Here is a 23115-nt window from a genome sequence, read left to right as displayed (position 1 = left end):
CACACTGTCGAGGAAAGGAATCAAGCAACTAAACTGCCAGCGCTCTTTATATACGCAGACTCCAGTCCCCCCACCACCACCACCGCCACCGATTTCCTGTGGTTCTGTTTTTAAAATGAATGGTCCGGTGCCGCCTGGGTCTGATCAACCTACAATACCTTGGCCATGAGCAGTCTGCAGATTCAAACCAGCAACCTACCCACATATGTTACCACATACCCATACACTCACAGATGACAAGCCACACACACACACACACACACACACACACACACACATACTTACACTGTTTGTTGTTCACATCCAGAGAGAAGTGCTCCATTCATAATTAACAAATTCCTCCCTCACGCCTCCTGTTCTACCCGGCAACCATTCATTAAAGCAGAGCCACCCTCCCCCAAACACACGCACACACACACACACACACACACACACATACTTCAAGTATACACCATGCATGGCGATCAGTTGTACAGCCGAAGCGGTATTTTGAACTGTGCGCTGACAGGGTGATCTTATCCCAAATCAATAAGTGGATCTTGGAACTGAGGTGGGGGAGAGGGTGAAACGAAGTCACACAACTGAAAAAGCGAGGGCGCGTGATGTTTTGTATGGAGGGAGAAGGAAGATTGGGAGAGAAATGAGAGAGGATGAAGACGAGAGGGGTCGCCTTGCACATTTTAATGAGCTCACTGCTGGCGAGAGAACCATGGGACTGGGGTTACAGCCAAGTGTGTGTGCGTGTGTGTTTGATCTCTACATTTATGATGGTCCTCTTCCTGTTTTCTGTTATTGCCATGCCTCTCAGACGCCATAGGAGATCAACAACTAGATGAGGGCACAGAACACACACAACTCACACGTGGACTGTGTGTGTGTGTGTGGGTGCCTGGAAGTCAGTGTTAATTTGCTGTTGTTTCAGCAATTTATTTAAACTAAAAGAGGCCGAGCAATGGCTTAAACCACGCCTAGTCTGGCTTGTTGTTTCTTGCAAAATTACCAAAAACGAAGTTCAGTACTGTGAGTATGAGGGTTAGCTGTTGTAGTAGGGATTTGGAAAGAAGCATCCCTGCCAAAAAAAGTTCCAATGTAATATGAAACTGTATTTGCTGTGTTCTCATCATAAAAAAAAAAATATTGTATTGTATTCAAAAACCTGTGCAGTTCCATCTGGGCGGAGATCTGAAAGGAGAAAGAGTACTGGACTGGCCACATGACTTCAAATGAACGCTGATGTTGCTCTGTGTCTGCTGGATGTGTACATAAGCAACTGTTTTCTAAAAAGTTTACTCAGCTTAACAGGTAATATGTCAGTGTTGTGTTCACAGACCCCAAATTAGTGCTGGTTTCCCCAAAACAGTGTACAATATTTTATATAAAAAAAAAAGGGCAACATTCTATACTGGACACATGGCTATGGTGTACACATATAGGTAAACTGGTTTGAGGCTGGTGAGGTGTTTTATATGTCATATGCCAGCCTCAGCCAGGTTCTCTGAATTCTACATGTATCTTAAGAAAACAACAGTAAACATCTACAGTGTGTGTGTGTATTTCATTATCAGTGTATTTCATTTAGCATCCCCCAAAAAGCAAACGCATATGGCCAAACAGAGTCGTACAGACTTTTGACTATTCGGTACCCACTGGGAAATGGATGTGAACGTCATGTTCAAGGCAAAAAGGGCTGGGCCTATGCAGCCTTTTTTTTCCTCTAACAGCACAAAAATACATACATTTTTTGATATTACAGTTTTTTTTTCACTTAATCAAGTATACCAGTGTTCGGAGATAAACCCCCCTCCCCCTTTCTGTCTGCCCTCCCGGGAAATATGACTTCACTCTTTTTCCTTCCTCTCCCCCTCACTCGCTTTGCCTTTCCTGCTTTTGATCTGCTTCCTGGCTGTAAAAAAAATGCATGTGTGTATATGTTTGTGTTTGTGAGTATGACCCACCCAGACAAGGCACTGAATACTAGCCTCGTACTGTCGCTTCACAGATTCTGCCATGACTCTAATCCATCATGAAAAATGTGAAAAGCCATTATTTCGTTATAAAACACAACACATCAGTTATACTATATGCAACAAATAGGCTTTTGTCATCTGAAAAAGAAGTCTTACATATTAATAATACTGGTGAAGATAGGGGAGTACCGATCATAACACACTTGATTGTTACAAAATTAGAATGTACTGGACGGAAATTTAAAACTGACATGTGAAGACCTGTGTGTATGCAGTACATAAGGTGTAAAATAAAGTGTAAGTTCTAGATTCAATATATGACATATAACAAACATATATATGTTTCTGGTAAAAAACAGATTTCATCATGTTTAGTCAGAGACCAGGGTGTGACCAAGTGTCAGGGCCCTTTCACACCTACCTCGTTTGATTTTCTGACTTTTCAGTTTGATCCGAACCAAAATTACAGGTGTGAAACCTCCCCCGGACCAAAGAGCAGGACTTTGGTCTGACCATGGCTCGCTTCATTTCTAGTGTGAAATCATCTGTTGGATGTTTCTGACTTTCGGACCAATTACAGGAAGCTCTTCTCTGTCTCTCCATCTTCAAACCAATCAGTCGCAAGTATAGTGAGATGCATGTAGGTGATGGCGGCGGGACGTAGGTATGTCAAGTAGCGCTCTTTGGGGCGCTTGCATAACTGCAGTGTGGAATAAAAACGAACCGGATCAAATGTATACAGTGTAACAAAAAGGCGAACCTCGGTTCACACTTTCAGGTGTGAAAAGGCCCTTAGTCTGCCCAGTGCATGGTAAAATCATTGTTCTTCCTCATCACCTAGCAACTGACTTAACTGACAGGTTTGTTACGGTTTCCATGACAGCACAGATCTTGGCCCGTTGCTAAGGTGAGAATCAGAATGTTTGTTGCTAAGGTCAGAGAGAGAGAGAGGCTGAAGGACAGAGAATACCACACACACATACAGTATGCAGTCAGTCACTCACTCACACACACACACTCACACACACACACACACACACACACACACACACACACTCACATTGTAACCTCAGTGTGAAAACTGGAGGAGGGCTTAGAGCAGAGGATGGGAACAGGAACAGATAAACCAACACACACACACACACACACACGCAAACATCATACTGGAAATAATTACATAATTACATGATCAAGATTGCCATAAGTACATGTAGAAAAGTCCAGCAGCCATTCAACTGTGGATGAAAAAAGTAGGACGTATAAATGCAAGAAACATTTCTAATGGCTGTTTCCTAAGTCTTAGTCGTTCAGAAGTGTTTGTAGAGATTTTTCCATCCAATAATCTTGTAATACGCTGTCTCTTTAGCACAGAAGCAGGACTGCTCGGACCCCACCAGCCACACCTCATCGTGTTAATATCCTGGAGCCATCGTGGGTACTAAATGTTAGTAACTGTAACTGCAATCGTACACACATACATGTATATGCTGCCGTATACTGTTTCTTTCCCAGAGAATATCAATGAGCCTCTTTAAACAGTCTGCTCCCTAATGATAACAAGCTCTCTCTCTGTCTCTCTCTGTCTCTTTGCCTGGGGCATCTGTGGCCTTCCCACCGGTGCATCTCCATGGCAACCATTATCTATAATCTTGCAGAGGGATTCGTCAGCCTCTGTCTCTCCATTTGCTGCGCAATGCCAGCAAACATGCAACTGCGAAAGTGAATGGCAGTGATGACTGGACGCCCATTTGACTTGGCTAAATGCACCCAGCATGTGTGTGCATGTTTGTGTGTGTGTGTGTGTGTGTGTGTGTGTGTGTCTAAACCTCTTTTTTATGTCACATCAGATGATGGGAAAGAAGTCAATAGTCAAAAAGTCAAATATAGTCACGTGATCTAGGTTAGTTATACTGGGCAAGCTCACAAGTTGATGAACGCAGACACACACACACACACACACCATCTCCAAACTCAGGCTTTATTATACAGTATCTTAATTTCACCTCAAAGCAGAGGGGGGCCATTTGTGGGAATGTACACACACACAAGCACAAACAACTGTTCTCATATTTGATGTGCGGGTGAAATGTGCAGGTAAAATCAGAGTTCATGCTGTACAAAATGTGTGAATAATAACTATCCATAGCTAGATGGGCGGCAAACTACTAAGTCTGGGAAACGTACTGTACAAACCATGGCCTAAATAAAGAAACATGACAGTTTACTGCAGGCCGTCACACATTAGTTTATGTGTGAATGTGTTTTTTGTGAAGGATCATCTCACGGTGCACGCTGGAAAATGGGTCCCAGGGAGCTGCGAGTTTGGACGGCTACTACTAGAGACTGTCAACCACAAACACAAGCAGTGTGCGTTCATTTCAAAGCCGCGAGACAAAGTCAGCTAAGAGCAGGTACTTTGGAACCGTAAAGAGGGGCGACTCCTCAAAAATTGCAGTCACAGGTACAGCCCACTTCCAAAACAAACACCTGTCTGCTGCTCTCATTAACTACGACAACATCTGCTATGATAGCTGTGAGGATTGTAAACACATCAAAAAGGCAATCAACCTAAATGTTGATGCATGAATAGGTATATGACCTTGACTAGCATGTCGTGGCTCGGAGTTTGTACATATAGCAACCATTCAGAATTTATGACAAGGATTCAGTCGCAGGTTTGTGTGTGTGTGTGTGTGTGTGTGGGATGAGCCTATTATATTATTATATTACACTAGAGAAAGAGGTTGTATTTGTTGGGACGCACCTGTAGACTGTAAAAATGATGATATCCTAATTGATTGCATAGTTCTCAAATATCTCGTGTAACACAAAGTGATTGGATGAGGGAAGACAGGTCAGTTTAATCCAGTCACATGCTGTTGTTGGTTGTGTTGTTCCAAATCCACCAGGAGCCTCGGTGCATTAGCAGATGCTAATTGATGTTTAGCGTCATTGTAAGTGACAGTGGCACTTAACATGGAGCAAGGAGTCAACACACAAATGATCCTGATCCGGACAAGCAGTCACTGCATGCCCAATGCAGGGGCACAGGGACAGGTACCAGAAATGGAAAGATCTGTGTGTGTGGATAGATTTTATCCGATAAACACAAACACACACACACACACACACACTCACTGACTGACACCGTGACCATCGACCACCGGAAATAAGGCAGTGTTTCAAAGTAGGAGGGTTAATGCCAGAGCAGGTGAGGCTGCGGTTTCCAAGGTTACAGACGTCTGCGGCAACCGCCCGTCTGTTCCCCTGACACCAGCATCTCTGCGGTGACACGGCAACAATAAGAGGATGGGAGAGAGTTAGACCAAAAGAAAGACGGGCAGGGGAGAGAGACAAAGAGGGGGCAAAGAAGGAGGTGATGAGGAGACAGATTAAAGAGGGGGAGACAGGCAGAGCCGGGGAGACTGCAGTAGTAGCAGTGCCAGATAAAGCAGAATAATTCATGAGGCCTAGATTCTCCACTCACTATGAAACCAAGTCAAAGATTGTGCTTCCCAGACAACCAGGCAGCCAGTCACCCAGACCAAAACAAGCCATCCGCCTCTGATACAACAGCATCGACACACACACACACACACACACACACTGAAGTGTATTCCAGAGTAAACCCTGTGCAGCAAACCTCAAATACCGCACGCTGAAGGAATGCATTACAGCATGAAACGCTATACTTAAGCAAAATGCCACAAGAGGCCGTGGATTTGGAAGGATTTTGATTGAGGAGAAAACTAGCGGCAACAGTGTACAGCCTCATTAGGTTTACTAATCAATAATGTAGCTTATCAGCACGATGATATTTGGTCCTGAGTTAATAACATGAGGAAACACAAGGTAACAGAAGCAGCTTTTAAATGTGTCAGAAACTCAGGGAAGGACATCTTATAATGGTCATATCAAGCTGACCTGAAGCCTGTTGAAACGTATCATATCTCCTCAAGATCACAACTGCTCGACTTGTGCTGTGTTTTTACAGCCAGTGCATCAATTTTAAATGAGTTCACGGGGGAGCCTGTTTACCTGTCTGCCTTCTGCTTAGATCAGAAGCAGGAGGGGTGAAGGTTTTCACAAGTATCAAGGCCAGGTTGCGCTCGAAATGAAGCAGTCGTGCAATCACATCGGAAGGCACACTGTGAGTGTTTGCAGTTGCTCCCGAAAATATCATACCAGGCTGATGTACCTCTGGAACCTACTGTATGTTACAGCAGTACAGCATTTAAAAGATTTAAGTTAGCTGTTACCTCTGTTGAGCTCTATCAGCAACTAACACCAACAATCTAACGAGATGAATGGATTGTACACAGTCCACTGATCAATGTCATGTGACTCATAGATCAGCATGGATATTAAGTATAGAAAACAATGTTACTGTCGTCTTTAAAAACTATGTTAAAAAGATTGCACTTAAAAAGTCAAGTGGTTTTGTTCAAACTCAAACTGGGCATTTTGTGAACCAAAGTCCGGCTAAAATACTTAAAACTTTAACAGGACTGGAAATGAATCACAAGTTATCCCGTCAGTCAGACATCCGTCCAGGCGACAGAAATTGACGTTCACACACACACACACACACACACACACACACACACACAGACATTCACACACCAAAACATGCCAGCTTTGACCTCTGACATCCTCCCTGGACCCGTGACGTCAGAAGGTCAAGGCGAGGTCACTTCCTGTCAAAACACGTCTCTCCGCCCTAGCTGCTGTTGCCATGGTGACATGAGGATAAGATTGCCGATGACAGCTGAGCTGACAGGCGCCATCGAGGCTAAAAAATAAAGCGATAGCAGAAATGAGCTGTTTCCCTGCAACTGTCAACTGAATTTTTGTTTCTTTTGAAGGTTTTTATTTTTAATTGGAAATGTTGAAAATTAGTGTCACAGTTTGTCCCTTATTTCCCCATTGCTGTCTAAATTTCCCAGAGGGCCATGTAAAATATTTCCTCCAGTCAGTAAAAAAAAAAAAAAGAAAACAAGAATAAATCATTTGTTTTCCTATCATATTTTGCATTCAAAGTCTTGGCCATGAGCTCTGCTGCCGTTTATTGCTACTGCTGCTTATCAGACACTGTCCTCAGCGACCCACCACGCTGGAGAATGTGACCCAGATGAGTGTCCGCTGTGATGAACCCGAACAATCGATGTTCTGGTCCAGTCTGGTTGATTTCCACAGCCCGTCAGCTCTGTCCCCAGTCGCCTCAAACGGCGCACGGCATTAATCAATCATTACGAAGCGGTGTGGGCACAACAAAAAGAGCGAGAATCTCTTCATCTGTCCATAAATCTATTTTTATTCGTGGGGTGAAATCATTAAGTAGAGGGAAAATGTACAAGATTTATGGCACCTCGCTGATTTCACCCATCAAATTAGTTTCAGTCATGGGGAGGAGGAGGCAGACCATGTGAGTTGGACGTTCGCATTTCTTTCTTGGTGATGCCGTCTGACGTCTGGAATGACAGAAAACACAGCCCACAAGCTAGTGCTTTCACAGAAAATCCAAATCCTATTTTTTTTTTTTTTTTGTGAAGAAATCCAATCCAAAATGTTTGTGGAATGTAAAAAGATGTGTTTTTACTATATCACAGAATGATGGGAGATCTGAGAGGGAGGGACCTGCCTTGACCGAGACACTTTCTGTTCATTGGTCAAATAAAAGCCGTCAGTCTCAGTGAACTGTAGCTTAAACTGAGCTACTGTAAACTGTGAAGTGATTATAGCTAATTCAGCCCTGATTATCTACTATTAATGCCTCAGAGTACTCAAATTACCCTTTATGGTAATTAGCACCTCAAGCTGTTCCTTCATGTACTCTGTAATTAGGTACTTTTTCTGTTAATTGTGGTGAAAGTAACTTTCCCCAACATTGCTCACATCATCAGCTGATACTTGCCTGTCACGCTTTATACCAGTGATGGTACATGTCTTACTGATAACAGCAGCATAAGATTGCCGGAAGTAAATGACGCGTTGTAACATAGATCCAGCAGTCAGAAGGAACGCTCTCATCACTACTCATTCGGCCTAATGGCCTCTCAGGGTTAAGTGCTGCAAATCACATGATCAGAAATTGTAAATTCACCCTAGTACTGGCCATTTAGGCTGCAAGAGCTCAAACTAGCGGACAGACAGTTACAGCAGGATTTCTGATCCGATCCAATATCGGTATGGAGTGCTGATACTGATACGAACCGAATGAATGAATTAGAAATATGTAATAAGGCAATTTTAAGCCCATAGCCAAAATTGTTGTAGTACAAATGAATTCCTTAGACACTGTGTGTGCACGTACATTGTTGTTCTAAGGATAACAGCATGTTAAACTCATGTTAAACGCTTTATGTCTCAGTTTTCTATCTTCCCCATCCTCGCCGCCTCTCTTTAATACACACACAGACTCCTGTCCAAGGGAGAGATGTGTTGCTTTCCTGTCCTGTGGGAATAACCATCCGAACGACTTGACAGCTCAAAGCGCTGACTTGAAAGTGAAGAAGCCATAAAACAGCATCACAGGAATTTTTTCTGTGTACTCGCGCGGCACAGTAATTCTCACATACGGCTTAACTTATACCCACTTACCCTGTGATGCACCGCGCTTTCTGTTTTTTTATTTTTTTTATTATCGCAAATACCAACGGTCACCTCAATGTCAGCCACATGTTCATGTTGTTTCTTCTGTTTTCATCACATTCAAAATTGGGGTCCATCATCAAACCCTGAGACGTCTACGTGCACGCAAACGTCACTGCTCAGGGTTACAGAGACCGGTTGGAAAACAACATTAAGATCAGAGAGCTTGCTTTAACATCATAGAGGAAGCCCACTGCCGGACAACCTCCTTACTCGCCACACACACACACACACACACACACATGCACAGATGTTCACACACAGACATGCTCCAAAGCCCAGCAGCCTTGGACCCATTAGGATGCAGGATAATGTAGAACAGTGAGTGTTCTGGTGTAATGGTTTCGAGTGGAGTCAGCTGGGCCTGGGAAAGCATGCACATTCTCTGGCTTTGATTACGGGGGCTTTAAATCTCTCTTACACACACACAGGGATATACAAACTGAAATACAGATACACACTCTCTCCCCAGATACCAGGACAGGGCTGAACTACAGGCCTCCAGACAAGGCATATTTACTCAAAATTGGGGGGGGGGGGGGTTGGTTGTTGGCAAAGGTTTCTGACGCTAAAAATACCAGCACATGAAGTGAAACCGGCCAGACCAGCTTGCACTGTTATTACACAAGAAACTGTGGAAAAAAATGTAAAAAGAGGAAGGAACAAAATGCAAGAAAAAGGTTCAGAGGGACTTAAAAGGCTTTCCCCTGGATCTGTTACCAGTCTGTCTCTGTTTACCAGTAAGGAGAGAAATGTGTGTTGTAAAGCAAAAGGCAAGTTGATAGATATGGGAGTGCTATACACACATGTTGTAGCCTCTAGCCATGAGCACAAATCATAGGCTACTGTGTCAAGTACAATACTAGCAATTGGTTTGTGTCTTTGATGGAGGTGCTATACAGCCAGTATAGTTATTGTTTTTCGACCAGAATTGTTGCAGAATACGTGGGGCTACAATTAGCATGGGTTGCATGAACAAACAAAGTAAATAAAACATCCTTCAATCAGACATTCATTCACATTTAATTGTATTTGAATTGGCAGGAGAAGAGTACGACAGGCTCAAGCATTATCTACCGTTCAGGACTGTCCTACTGCTCAGAGGCCAAACGGTGGCCTTACTCCTCACTGGATACTCTGATGAATCAGGGGTTTCCAATGCCCCCAAGCTCCGTTCAGGGGCATAATGGAGCCCTTTTTGCACTGTCGCAGCAAAGAGAAACTCTGAGGTATCCCTTTTCTCTGCTTTCGCTTGTTGTTGTAGGGCATCGAAAGAGTCAAAACTCTGCGGTAGATTCCCCAGTGTTTCCTTCCTTGTGTTCCCAGCCCCCCCCCCCCTGCTCCATCTGTCTGTTTCTGTTTACATGTGGCTGGCTGGCATGGGCGTGGTCCAAGTTCACCTGCCTGCAATCTGCTCACCTGCCTCCCATCAACTCATCAGCCTGCAGTATATCTACCCCGGTCTTTCTTCCACTCATCACCAGATTGTTGTTTCAACCCCAGTGGTAGTAACGCTTCAGGCCGTTAACATATTCAGGAGCACCTTAAGGTGGGCCATGTACAAAAAGGAAACCCAAAATGCTGTTTAAAAGCCTAAAACATAATGTTTTTGATCTGACCTGTGACTTAAATGTGCATTTAGTAATTCCCCAACTGTCAGTTCACAGGCTGTCATCACTTGGTGCTATATGCATTTTAATGTTAAGCACATTGAGTTTACCTGTAATTAAAGATGCTACACACATTGAATGGCCTTGCCTATAAAAGCATCGTATACTATACGTAAGCATCTGAATGCACCTACAGGGAACATACAGAATTGGTTGATGCTAACAGTATTAACTTCTGGGTTTGCATGCAAGAATTAAAGTCCCAGCAGCACTCCATAAGCTTCAAGTCTCTGTGAATAAAATGAGAAACATTCAATTCTGTTTATTACATCAACAGATGACACATTCTAGAATATTTAGTCTCACAGAAACTTAGAAGGCTCTGCACTTATTCACCAGGATTTCTTGACATTATGTTGCCAGGTTTCTTAACACCTATGCTATGGATTATCGTTTTCTCCGTTTGTCGGTTGTGGAAGCTGCTCAACAAATATCACTGTGCATCGTAAGTGCTAGTAACCTCTCCACAGTGATGGCTCTCTACGGCGCGTAAAGTACCTGAGCTGAAGAAAAACTCTGCACTTATTCACCAGGAGTTCTTAACAGTATGTTGCCAGGTTTCTTAACACCTGAAGAGGTTTCTTACCACCTATCGAAGCTCCACACCAGGACCACTGCTCAGACAAACATACTCTATATGACGCGATACAAGCTGCGCCAATGGTATGAAGACGGATACACTTCCTCTCTCCTAAGTGGGCGTGGTCACCTCCGTCTAATAATATTCTTTTTTTTTCCCTCCAAAAACAGTTAAATAATAAAGATAACAGTGATATTCAGTGAAGAAACAAACGTTTCATTTTAGTGTCAACTTTTATTTCAGCGTCGGTTCAGCACCAGCAGCCAGAAGTGATATCGGTGCTGCCAGATCTCGTAAGACTGATCGGTCATACTCTGTTTTCACATTCACTCCTCCCATAGGAGTGAACAGACTCAGGACCTGCCACTAGTCTCCGAAAGGGGCTCATTTTATGCTCATTTTACATTTAACAGAAGAATCTGCTTCATATCTATTATGGTTTCATAATGAGTTGAAGGCAGAGTAAGTTGGCACACCTCTCCAAGTACAAACACCTTTCATATAATGTTGAGTTTTGAGGCTTTCACTTTGCTATAGAATTTACTTATGTGGTATAGACTGAAATGTCAATGACGATACAACATTTAATGTGGTTAAGGCTGTCTAATGATTTATGCTACGCTTGAATCATTTGGTATACAGCGGCCATCCTCAGAAATCCTGTAGTGTTCATGCACATCGTTCATACGGCAGATAAGGATGTCCCGATGTCAAAATGAGTTAAAAACTGCACAAAAGAATCACATTATGAAGGAAGACTGTTGTCAGGATCAGGGTTGTGCGCAAGCAGCCACCCTGCTGAACCTGACCTGACTAACGCATTTAAAAACATCCTGTCCTTTATCATGGAAAAGCAATATCACAACATCGTCATACAGTACATTACTGTTTTAAATGCCCTCTCTTCTAATCCAGCAGCCTGACACTGAACTAGAATCAATGAAAAGGAAAATCAATTGAAAATGCATTTGTGCACCTTAGCAGCCTGATATTGATGTGACCTGATCTGATCTTTCCTCTCATCAACATAAATATTGGAGTTTGAATTTAAGTTTGAGGCCTTATATCATGTGTACAGTACATCTTCAAATTCTACACCCAGACCTGAATTTCTTGTCCACTGATCCTACACTGATGATAATTCTGAACAGTAAACACCCCTGTTTAACCAAAGAAGTTGACGGCCAGTGCAGGCAGTGGTGCTTCTCTCAGTACCGGCTGCTGAGAGGCTGATTTTCTAAGCTGTCTGCACTTCCTGACCTCTCGAGGCTATATGACACATGTTCTGAAAGAGCTCTCACTGCTCTGGCAAATACTTAGAAAGCCACTCTGCGTTATGTTCAAGTGATTTCTCCGTAACATATTTCATATATCACTCATCATGTTGGTGTGTGTGTTGAGATGGTCAGCAGAACAATATTCCTCATTTTGCACTCACAACAGTTCAATAAGGATCTAACAGGGTCAGGGAACAGAGGGTTAATACTGGAGCCAAGTCAAGTATTCTTATCCACACACTGTTGAAATATCTGACTGTCAGTCTTGACTTTTGCCAGTAGGGTGAGATCATTTGGCTTGTTCTTTGTACAGTTTTCCCAAAGAAAATCTCCAAAAATGGTCTTGAAATAAGGGATATCACTGTATTTCTATTTATACGAACTCAAGAAAATGCCACTGAAGGAATAGTTCGACATATTTGAAACACAGACTGGAGAGTTAGAAGAAGAGACTGATGCCACTCTCACAGCGTAAATACGGTAAATATGAAGCTCAGCGGAAGTTCAATCAGGACGACTGTCTTCATGTGGTACTCTGTTTCTTTACATTCTCTCTCTCTCTCTTCCTCTTTTGGTTGAGCCAATCAGATTGTGTCACAACCTCGATGAGGCAATCATCTCGTCGCTGTCAACGTTTAAGAACTGTACCTGCCTCTGCTGCTGTCAGATCAAAGCAACCCTTCTCCACCCCATTCACCTCCAGTTCTCATCCCAACAGTCCCGCTTCACCTCACGTCCATCCAGATCCTCAGTCATTGCTCTTCACACCCCTTCACCACGACCACCAGTGTCTAGACTCCATTGGGGGGATATTCCTGTACAGCTCACAGCACCACTACACCCTTAAAAAACGAAATCCGGATGGGGTCTAAACACCTCCTCACATACTTTCCTATTGTAAATAAATGAATATAATTACTCTATAAGCCTCTTTTTCATTCAAGTTTGTGATTGAAATGTAGCTAGAGAAAACATGTTGCCCTGAGAAGGATGCAAGAACCTTTTTGGGGCAGGGGTCAGGAAACCCACCCTGGAGGTGGTAGGGAATCAGTGTCTTGCTCAAGGACACTCACAAAGGCTGATAGTCATCAAAATGAGGGCTTTGAGGGTTTGTTAGACAGCGATGAGGAAATGGTGAAGATTCAACTGTCAGGTCAACTGGTGTTTCTACTTAACACTATCAGAGAAGAGCAACTAGGAAAGAAAGTCTCTCTCACACACACATTACACGAAGCCCTCGGGGTGGCGGCTCGTCATGGCTTCCTCGCACGTTGGTTTGCACGCAGAGGACATTCAGAGGCTTGAAAACACGACTAACATACATGATCACGCGCTTCGTTGAAAGGTGTTTGGAATTCGCTGCTCATCCACACTTCATGTCACATTACCCACCGCCACACAGAGCCCCCTCGCACACCTACCGAAACATACCTTCACACATGCTCCTGTGCATGCCCCCCCCCGATATGAACACACGTTCTCACGCAGTCTTAAGAGCATTCACACGTTAGCATTCACAATGGCAGCCGCGCATTCTGCAGATGGTATCCGCTGTAACATGCAGCATGCCATCCGCATGGAGGCATCGCATGAGCTTGCTCAGGGACAAGAGAGGTTGTCTGGGCTTCTGGGTGTGTCAGGATAGCAGAAAGAGAAGATTACACACACACACACACACACACACACACACGCTTCTGAATGGATATTATTGTAATTATACTGCCTGTTTAATGGCAGGCTAATACATCCCTCCGTGTCTAACAAACCAAAGCACACACACATATGATTTACATTAACACGTGGATGGGAACCACCGTGTGCCACTGACCACAGCAACCATCCCACTTGATACTCCTTTTTATCGTGTGGTTTCCAGCAATGACGGTTGTTCTGATGCTGCTTCCGTGCCCTCGTCTTTCTGAAAATACATAAGAATTACATGGAGTGGCGGCATAGCCAGTTTGAGCTGGTGCTGTCAGACCAGAGTTAGGTTTGGCTATGCTGAGTCACACACTGCAGTGGTCTAAATATAGCATTGTGGGTAATGTAGTCTGGGCATCATGTGTGCTCCTCTGCCTCTCTGCGCACTCCTGACCCCCACAGATGAAGCGCTACAGAGAACCAGATTGGAGGAAAATTAGCAGAATGAGGGAAAAAAAAAATGATGGGTCACGACTCCAACAGTGACAAAGGTTTTTACAGATAGATGATTAAACATACTAACACACATACAGGGAAACGTCAAATAAGCTCACCCTTTCTCTCTGTTTCTCTCACTAATTCACTACAGCACACACACACACACACGGTCAGAAGGTGACAGTGTGTCTCTGAGAACACTTTAGTTTTGAGCAGACTGGCTGACAGGAGGTCAGGTAGCTGTGGGAAACGCTGTTCGGCTGTTACTGCTAACGTCTCTCTCTCACCGAGGCTCTCTCGCACAATGCTTCCATCCAGCGACTGACGTACCACAACAAATACTGAGTAGCTCAGGAGGAGCATTCCCACCAGCTGATTGAAGTGAATAAACAGGTTTCACAGAATAACATAGCAATACACATCGTCTATATTGGAATTGTGTGATAAAACGCTTAACTAGATTTTTTCCGGAGCTTTCAGCTGCATCACACAGGGTGACCTTGAGTTGCTATTTTTCTGTCAAGGTCACGGATGAAATGAATCCAAAACTATTCCAATTCCCATGGAGGAATAAGGGGTTAAACAGAGAGCCCCCAAAACATAACAAACTGGCATCGGTGTGTGCCACTGTTACCATGGAAACACACCCAGTGGCAGAGCCACAGAGCAGAGAGAAGAAAAAGGGGATGAAGGGTAGAGGGGGAAAAAATGAATGGATGAGGATGAAGTGCACACACACACGCATCGTGACGGACAAATGGAAGCAGCAGTATTTGGCACATACAAAACATACGTAAACATGACAAAAGCAGGAAGGAATATGTTGCAAACATGCCAGAATATGGCTAAAGATGCTACTTCTATGGCTTCAGGGCTTTGAGGAGGAACACAGAGGCAGTGTTGTGCTGTCCCAATAACTAGATTCATTAAAAACCCATTTATCAAGTGAAACTGCTTGAAATATTTGTGGGTTCATGCTCCTCACATGTGAGAATTTGACACTTTTCTTCAGTTTTATTTCCTTGAAACCTGAATATCTTTGGTTTTGGACTTTTAGACAAACAAAATAATACATTTGAAGACGTTACCTTAGGGCCTGACCATGTTTTGCGGACAAAACAATGATGAAAATAACCAAAAGTTACCGATTTAATTATATACCGAGTAGTATTTTGGACATTTCTATGGACGATGACTTCATGAAAAATGGCCGGCTCCTCCCTTACTGAGAAGGAAAGTACAAACTTTTTAGGCCATGTTCAAACAACTTTACAAAACACAGACCCTTCATCTGTTCGAATGGGACCACTTCATTGACCACTGGGTCGGCAATGGAAGGCAATGCAACGTCCATCCTGCAAGGCACTCCGGCGCATATTCCTGGTACTTACTTTGTAACGTGAACTGTGTGTATCTCCTGCTTACCTAAGATAAAATGATTGCTGCAGTGATAACTTTCTGGAGCAATAAAATCATTCCTCGTGAACTCGTGAATCTGTTACTCAAACTGGACTTCCTGAATCGTACGTCATCGTCTCACCGGCGTCTGGAGCGGCATGCACTGACCAACACGGCCCGCTTACAACTACCTACAGGGCGTGAGTGGCGCTCTCAAGTTAGATTTCGGGTGGAGAATCCCTTTAAGGTTAGAGAAAGGGCTGAGATTGGGCATGTAGTTCTGATCGTTACGGTCAGGGTTTACAGAATAATGTAGTCAATGGAGAAGGATAGCAGCACAAGGGTGTGTGTGTGTGTGTGTGTGTGTGTGTGTGTGTGTACAGCTGAGCCAGCAGCAGCCACACCAGTTATCACGCCTGGCTGATGGCTGTTAATGCAGCGGATTAACACCTACCTCTCACTAACTCTCTCACACACACACACACACACACACACACACACACAACAATATACCCAGGAAGAGTTACTCAATCCTACATGATAAAACCTAAATTCTAAAAAAAAAACTTCACTGATCACTGACTATCCACCATAGCACACACACATACACACACACTCTCTCTCTCCCTCTCTTACATGCATACCACTCCTCACTCCAGCCTCTTGTCTCATTAAACGGGACTTGGCCTTAGAGCAGCAAGACTCACTGAGCTCAGCTTCCCATGCTTACAGAGTGAGTGCACCGCGTATGTGTGTGTGTGTGTGTGTGTGTGTGTGTGCAACAGAGCATGTCTTGTGTTCTTGACCTCTGGGACAATACCGCACTGTGACATCAGGAAATGTCCTTAGAGAGCTGCCAGAGACGGAGAGGGATGGAGGGAAGGAGGAATAGGAATGATGGGAGGCAGGATTTGATGGGAGAAACATGTTGGGAAGTGTGAGAGAGAGAGAGAGAGAGAGAGAGAGAGAGAGAGAGCAGAGGGGAACAAGGGAGGAGGGAAGCGTTTGGGGTGAGTGATGAGGACAGAGGACGCGCTGGAGAGCTGGACGAGTGAGAGAAAAGAGAGGGAGGCAGAGAGAGCGCGATGGCTGTGGGGAGGGAAATAGATGCACACTGTGGCTGAGGCTTAATTAAAGACAATAATGTTTTTCTGTAGCCCTCCACAACAGCAGGCCTCTCAGCCATGGCCTACTTACAGAGGGGAAGAGAGAGGGTGGGAAAGAGAAAGAAAGAGAGAGACAGAAAGAAAGAAAGAAAGAAAGAAAGAAAGGAGGGATTAAGGAGTTGTAAAGAGTTCAATTCGATGACTATACTGTCACCAACAGCACTGCAAAGTAGCATACAGCATTTTATACAGTCAGACCAGATTGAAATGATTTAATATTTGCTTTTTAAGAATCACTAATGCACTAATGCATTGTACAATAAAGGATAATTGCTGTTTATTACAACTCGGATCTTACTGAAGTAAGCCCCATATTGGCGTACAGGTGACAGATAGAGCGAGACCTGTCATATAAAAACACTTGAATATCGATTTAGATTTCACGGGGACTTTAAGGTGTGTTCAGACAGAAAGCGGAGTGAGTTTGTGTTTACTCGCCCCCCAAAAAAGCCAATGGACCAACTGAACGTCAGCTGCACACGAGCTGGCAAGGTCTCTGTAAACTTCTGAGGCAGATTCAGAAAAAAAAAAAACCCCGGGATATGTGCAAATCTTTCGCTTTGCATTCTGTCTGAACACACGGTTACACCACCGGTTACTGAATGCCGTTGCTAAGTAATGCTTACTGTCCAACAATGGCACTCACTTTCTAAGTAAACTGTTGGCTTGTTTTCAACCTGTCCGATTCTCAAGACAAACTTTGAGGGGCAGGCAATTACATTGTGATTATAAGTCATAATGTATTCAGTGGGGTTAAGGCGGGATCGCTAATCCTCGTGCTAACCCAGTTATGCGTGGCATAAAAACCCCAGTTCACCGACTTTGGTTGCATGATCAACGGTTATCAGATCAAATGTATCTCCAGTTGACCGTGAATGGCATGCTATCTGCGAAATGCAATTAAGCCATCTTGCTCAGATTTCTCCTCTCCTCTTGGCAACAACAAGGCTATTTTTTTCTCTGCCACCACTTCCCTCTCTTTCTCACACGCTCTCTCTCTCTCTCTCTCTCTCTCTCTTTCTCTCTCCTTGTTGCCTGGCAACCATGCTCGTAAATGTGATCCCACTTGTCTGCGATTGGCTGAAGGGACAGCGGATCCATGTCAGAGTCAGAGCGAGGAAAGGGGGAGACACGCATGCATCACACACGGGAGGTATAAACTTAGAATAACACATAGCTGAAATGCGATGAACAGTTTTTTGGGAGTATAAACCTCGCGCTTCGTCTTCTAGGGCAGTACCTACTGCCCAGTGCATGTCATTTCAACAAGCTGAGCCATGCACGTGTGCCTGGCATGGTCTGTGCAGTGCCTCTGTGTTTACACACACATGCCTGTGAGCTAATATGCATGCATGTCAGAATTGCATGTGTAGGGGTGAGTGTGTGTGTGTGTGTGTGTGTGAGCAGTGGTATTAACTAGCAGGTGGTCCTTGCAGGGGGGGGGTACCATGCTGCAAGCTGAATAAGGGAAACCACTCTGGCTGAGTTGCATGTGTGTGTCTGTGTGTGTGTGTGTGTGTGTGTGTGTTTGTTTGTACTATGTGTGTGTGGCTGTATTAACTTAAGTGGCCTCACATGTGAGTGTTACCTCTCTTCCTCCCACCCAGGGAGTCATCAGTGCAGTCAGCATGGAGTGCTCTGCCAGGCAGCCAGCTAGTTAATGAGGGAGTGTTGAACACTTTTTTATTATATTATGAATGAACACACGCACACACGGACACACACACACACACACACTTAGCAGACACTATTTAAAGCAAAGGCAAATAAGCGGCAACTTTTGTTTCTTTTATTATGTTTAATTATAGCTAATATTCTTTTTTAATCCCATTGGTTTACAGTTTGTTTAACGTTACTTACCCCCTCTGCAAGAATATGTCACAGCATCTCCTTCCTTCTCACACACACATCACTCTTCAGGCACTCAGGCCAGTAGCTAACTGTGTGGTGGCTCTACTCATTTTTTAAAGCGGTGTCATTGCTAGTGTCTGACCTGAGCCCCGGACAGCCCCCTCCCCAATTTAACCACTGCTTGTTACACTCACAGGGACGCGCAGCAGCGCTCCTCCTCCTCAGCAGTTAAATACATTTAATATTGTGCATTTGCAGACACACCTGGCTTTTAAAGGGAATGAGAGATTGGTCTAATTTATGTTCCGCCCAAAATATACATATGATTAATTAAGAGACTAAATACAACCTTTTTGTGCCTTGCGCTTTATTTTGCACCCAGATTATGCGCCGTTTCACTGGCAAAAGGGGAGTCGGACTTGCCCTAAATACACTTGCACTTTAAACCACGCAAGGTGAAAACGAATTAGCGTGTGAGCTGAGCAGTCTAAACAGGTAGCTAAGTAACTGGTTGAAATAAGCGATGGATAAAAAGTGATAAACTGGATAAGCAGTTGAACTAGTTTGTGTAGTGACTGAACGCTAACCCACCTAAACACTGACAGTTGAATTGTATGAAAAATGTATTGCAACAATGTCCACGATAGATAAGAGTGTTTAACAACATCCAGTCCAAAATGAATACGAAGAAACGTTTGGAAGACGACTGGTGGTGTCTATGAAGGGTGACTTGAGTTCATCTGACAGGGCTGCGGTGGTGCGTCTAAAAGAAGAAAAAAAGGTTGGGAGCCACGAGCTGATGCTCGTATCCACAGCAACAGCACAGGCCTGCCGTCGAAGACTTCCTCACAATTCCCCCACAACAGTCCTCTGTCCGTTTCCTGTCCTTATTGCTCGCTACGCTCAATGTTCTCTCAAGCGTGGACCTCTCTGTCTTTTCATACAGTCATCACTCCATTCCTCTGCGGTCTGGAACAATCCTCAACTGTTACACATTATCTATCATTTCTCCACACAGCGCCACTGTGCCTCAAATCTGAGGTTCTCTATTTACCGTCAAATCAATGTGCGCTTCTTCTTTGTGTCACGTTTTAAATGAGCTGTGTGTAGCAGGTTATACATTAAAATTCCTACCTTGGTAAAATGACTGTAAACACACGAGACCACGGTCAGGATCATTGGCAGCCTCTATGTCACACCAGTGGTATTATTAGTGGTAGTGTTTCTCAAAATCAAGACCACATTTCCCATAAACTTCATTGCTTCCTGCACCCCCCCCCCACCCAGCTCCCTTCCTTTGGCTTCACTGAAGAAGACAAACATGTTGGAAATTCGGTTTACAGCCTCTTTTCTCTCCTTTCCACCGTCTGCAGCTAAAATAAACTTCAGCCCTGTTGCTGCCCACTTCTTGTTTAGTTGAAAAACAACCACTTTTTGGTCTTTGCACGTATGGTTGGATCATTTTTCCATCATCAAGTGTATGGGGGGGGGGGGGGGGGTCATCAGAAAACTATAAAGCTATGCTATTCTGTAATCTAATTTGACACTCTTTGATTTGGGCTTCCTTACATGCCAAAAACTCTGCTCTCAAGGCTGCATGAATCTAAAAATGCAATTGCAAGCCTACACTCGATGGGACAATACAGGTTTTTGTACCGTCAGTGATTTATTTAGTCAGATGACTGCAGCCACTGAGTGGTGATCCGGTCGACATCACGGTGCATCTTGCTAACAGGCAGCATTACTGAGCCACGGTCAAATCATGATTCTAAAGGTAATCAGCAGACAACAATTAGTTGTCAAGTATTAATACGTGCAACTAAATAAAAGGTTTTAATACACATTTTCTCCTTCGCCTACAGAGTAACAGTATTGTTACAGTATTGTGTTGGAAAATATACTTTCACACAGTGCCTCTTCATTGTGTTACCAACTGCCATTTTACTACTTTGCAAGTCTAAAGAATGGGGGGGGGGGTTATGTGTGTGTGTGTGTGTGTGTGTGCATCAGTAAGATTTATGATTTTCATTATGAAACCTTGTATTCAGATGCAGGCAGGCAGCCTGGCAACAAAACTGCCAGACATTATGTACCATCAGATCATCATCTCACCATCTCTCTCTCTCTCTCTCTCTCTCTCTCACACACACACACACACACACACACACACACACACACAGTCGAGCTTTACAGCTGTTCCTTGTGCCAAGTGTGCATAGAAAACGAGTCCTGGGATTGACCCAGGTTCTACTGCTGCTTCTCCAGAGAGTGCGTGGAGACAAAAAGATGGAGGGAGTAAGGTAGATAAAGAGGTGCATCGACATCATCATCATCATCATCATCATTGTCACAGTATGCTTCTCAGTCCTGCAGCCACACCCTCTCCATCGCTCCCTGTCTCCAGCCCCTGCTCACTTCTCCCAGGCCACGTTCTTCCCTCCAACTCCCCATCACCTGCCATCCTCCAGCCGTCCACCAGATGCCCTCAGACCTTTCCACCATACGTCCTCGTTCACTTGCTCACCTGTTCTCGCCCCCCTAATCAGCCCTGCAGTCACCTGACCTGCTTGGTCACCTGTTCTCACTCCCCTCATCAGCCATTCACTACAAGTACCGGCCCGCGGCCTTTGTTCCTGGCCAGTTTGTTAAATGTTATGTTGCTGTGTGCTTCATGTCTTGGGTCCCTGTTTCTGCCTGCCTTACCAGTGTTTTGGACCTGGCTCTATGGACTTTGGGTTTTCTGTCTGGTCCCTTGGATTTGTTTGCGGTTTTGACCCTTGCCTCAATAAGCCTTTGTCCCCTTGCTTTCATTAATTAAATCATTTTACTGCATCAAGCTCTGCCTCAGTTGTCTGCATTTGGGTCCTACTCCCCGCGGTCCTTGCTACCCTGCTTGCACAGGTGTGAACATCACCATCGTCATCGACAACAATACTATTATACTCATGGGAATAAAGAGAGAGGGGTTGACCAGTAAAACAGTAACAGAAACAGAAATAGTTTTTTTTTTTACTCAGAATTAAACAGCAAAAGCTCTCAAAGTCGGAACTAGTCAAACTAGAACCCGTCAGTAGCATTGCTAATATACAGCATGTAGGCTGTAGATAAACAGATACAACACTGTCCTAGAACCCTGCCTGCAAGTGTTTTATAAAACTTTTTTACATGTCTCCCCAAAACAGCGCTTAAAACAAGCACACACACACACACACACACTCCTAAGACCTGAGCATTGGCTGTCCTCTGTGCTGACTTGACTTAAAGCTAAAACATCTGACTAATATACTGAAGTAAGTGTTATCAGCGAAATTGCTTCCATGTCACAAAACCCGTATGAGGTCATGGCACTTTAGTTTGTACTGAACACATCATATAACAAGTGATCAGGGACGTTTCCTGGTGGACACTTTTTCAGCCTACTGTGTTTTATAAATTAAAAAAAATCAACATTTCTGTATTAGACCTCTGTCAGCAACTAAAAAGCCCCTACCAAAGATGAAAAAATTCATAAGACGCGACCAGCCTACATACAAATACAAACGGAGCAGCGATAGAAAATGATAAAAGGCTCACTGCCATCAGATGAAGTGAATATAATATTAGACCTCTACTTCAAGGGTTGCTGGGAGAAGTAAGGACGAAAACCGAAAGTCTATGATGATGTTGCCAAATATTCAGTAGCTCATGCATCATCAAATTGCCATGTGGTCATCGCCATGAAAGACATGCTCGACATCATTGCAATGGCACATTACATGACTGAAGAGGAAGAGGGTGGTGGCAGAAAGTGGCCGATATAATCAGCCAAAGAATGTGCAGCAGCAGATGGCCAGTGTGGCACAAATGAACGGTTCTATACAGATTTCTTTGTGGTTTCCCCGAACGTATCTTCGCCTACGCAGGCCAGATCTAAGAAACGTCTCACGGCACTTTCAACCACATATGCAGGAGTCCGCCGTCCCCTGTGCTTTGGTTACATCCCAGTTGTGTCACCTCGTCACATCAAATGAAGCTAAAAGCCGCCGAAACTGCAAGATCTCACTGTGACTGCTGTGTTCTCAAACGGTCAAACAAACTTAAAACCACAGCTAAAATGCCCCTATTTGCTTTTATTATAACTGTGCCTGTTTCAGATGACTACGAATCAGATCATCTGAGCAGAGAGACAAAACCAGAGTCTGTAAGTCAGTAAGGCCAATAAACCACGGCTGCTTAAGAACGACTGGAGCGAACAGCAGCCGAATCTGGACATGCTCCCTTTCACGCATGTTTCAGCGTGTTCAGCAGAACTTTCTCCAACTGTTTCCAGCCAGAAGGAAAGTCAGAAGAAATCGCTTATGATTAAGAAGCTACAGATGGAGCATGTAATGTTTGTAGGACTCGATTTTGGATAACACCTTCTTTCACAAATCGTGC

At 44.0% G+C, this 23115-nt stretch overlaps 1 protein-coding gene across 1 annotated transcript in view; it reads right to left on the bottom strand.

Annotated features, from left to right (window-relative positions):
- mtss1lb (MTSS I-BAR domain containing 2b) overlaps positions 1–23115 on the bottom strand; it is a 62452-nt gene that overhangs the window by 16128 nt on the left and 23209 nt on the right. The gene's annotated exons all lie outside the window — the stretch shown is intronic.

Source organism: Enoplosus armatus, chromosome 1 (genome assembly GCF_043641665.1).
Source record: "Enoplosus armatus isolate fEnoArm2 chromosome 1, fEnoArm2.hap1, whole genome shotgun sequence".
NCBI classification, from domain to species: Eukaryota; Metazoa; Chordata; class Actinopteri; order Centrarchiformes; family Enoplosidae; genus Enoplosus; species Enoplosus armatus.
The sequence above is the reverse complement of the archived record's forward strand: the minus strand, read 5'-3'. Positions and strand labels throughout refer to the sequence as shown.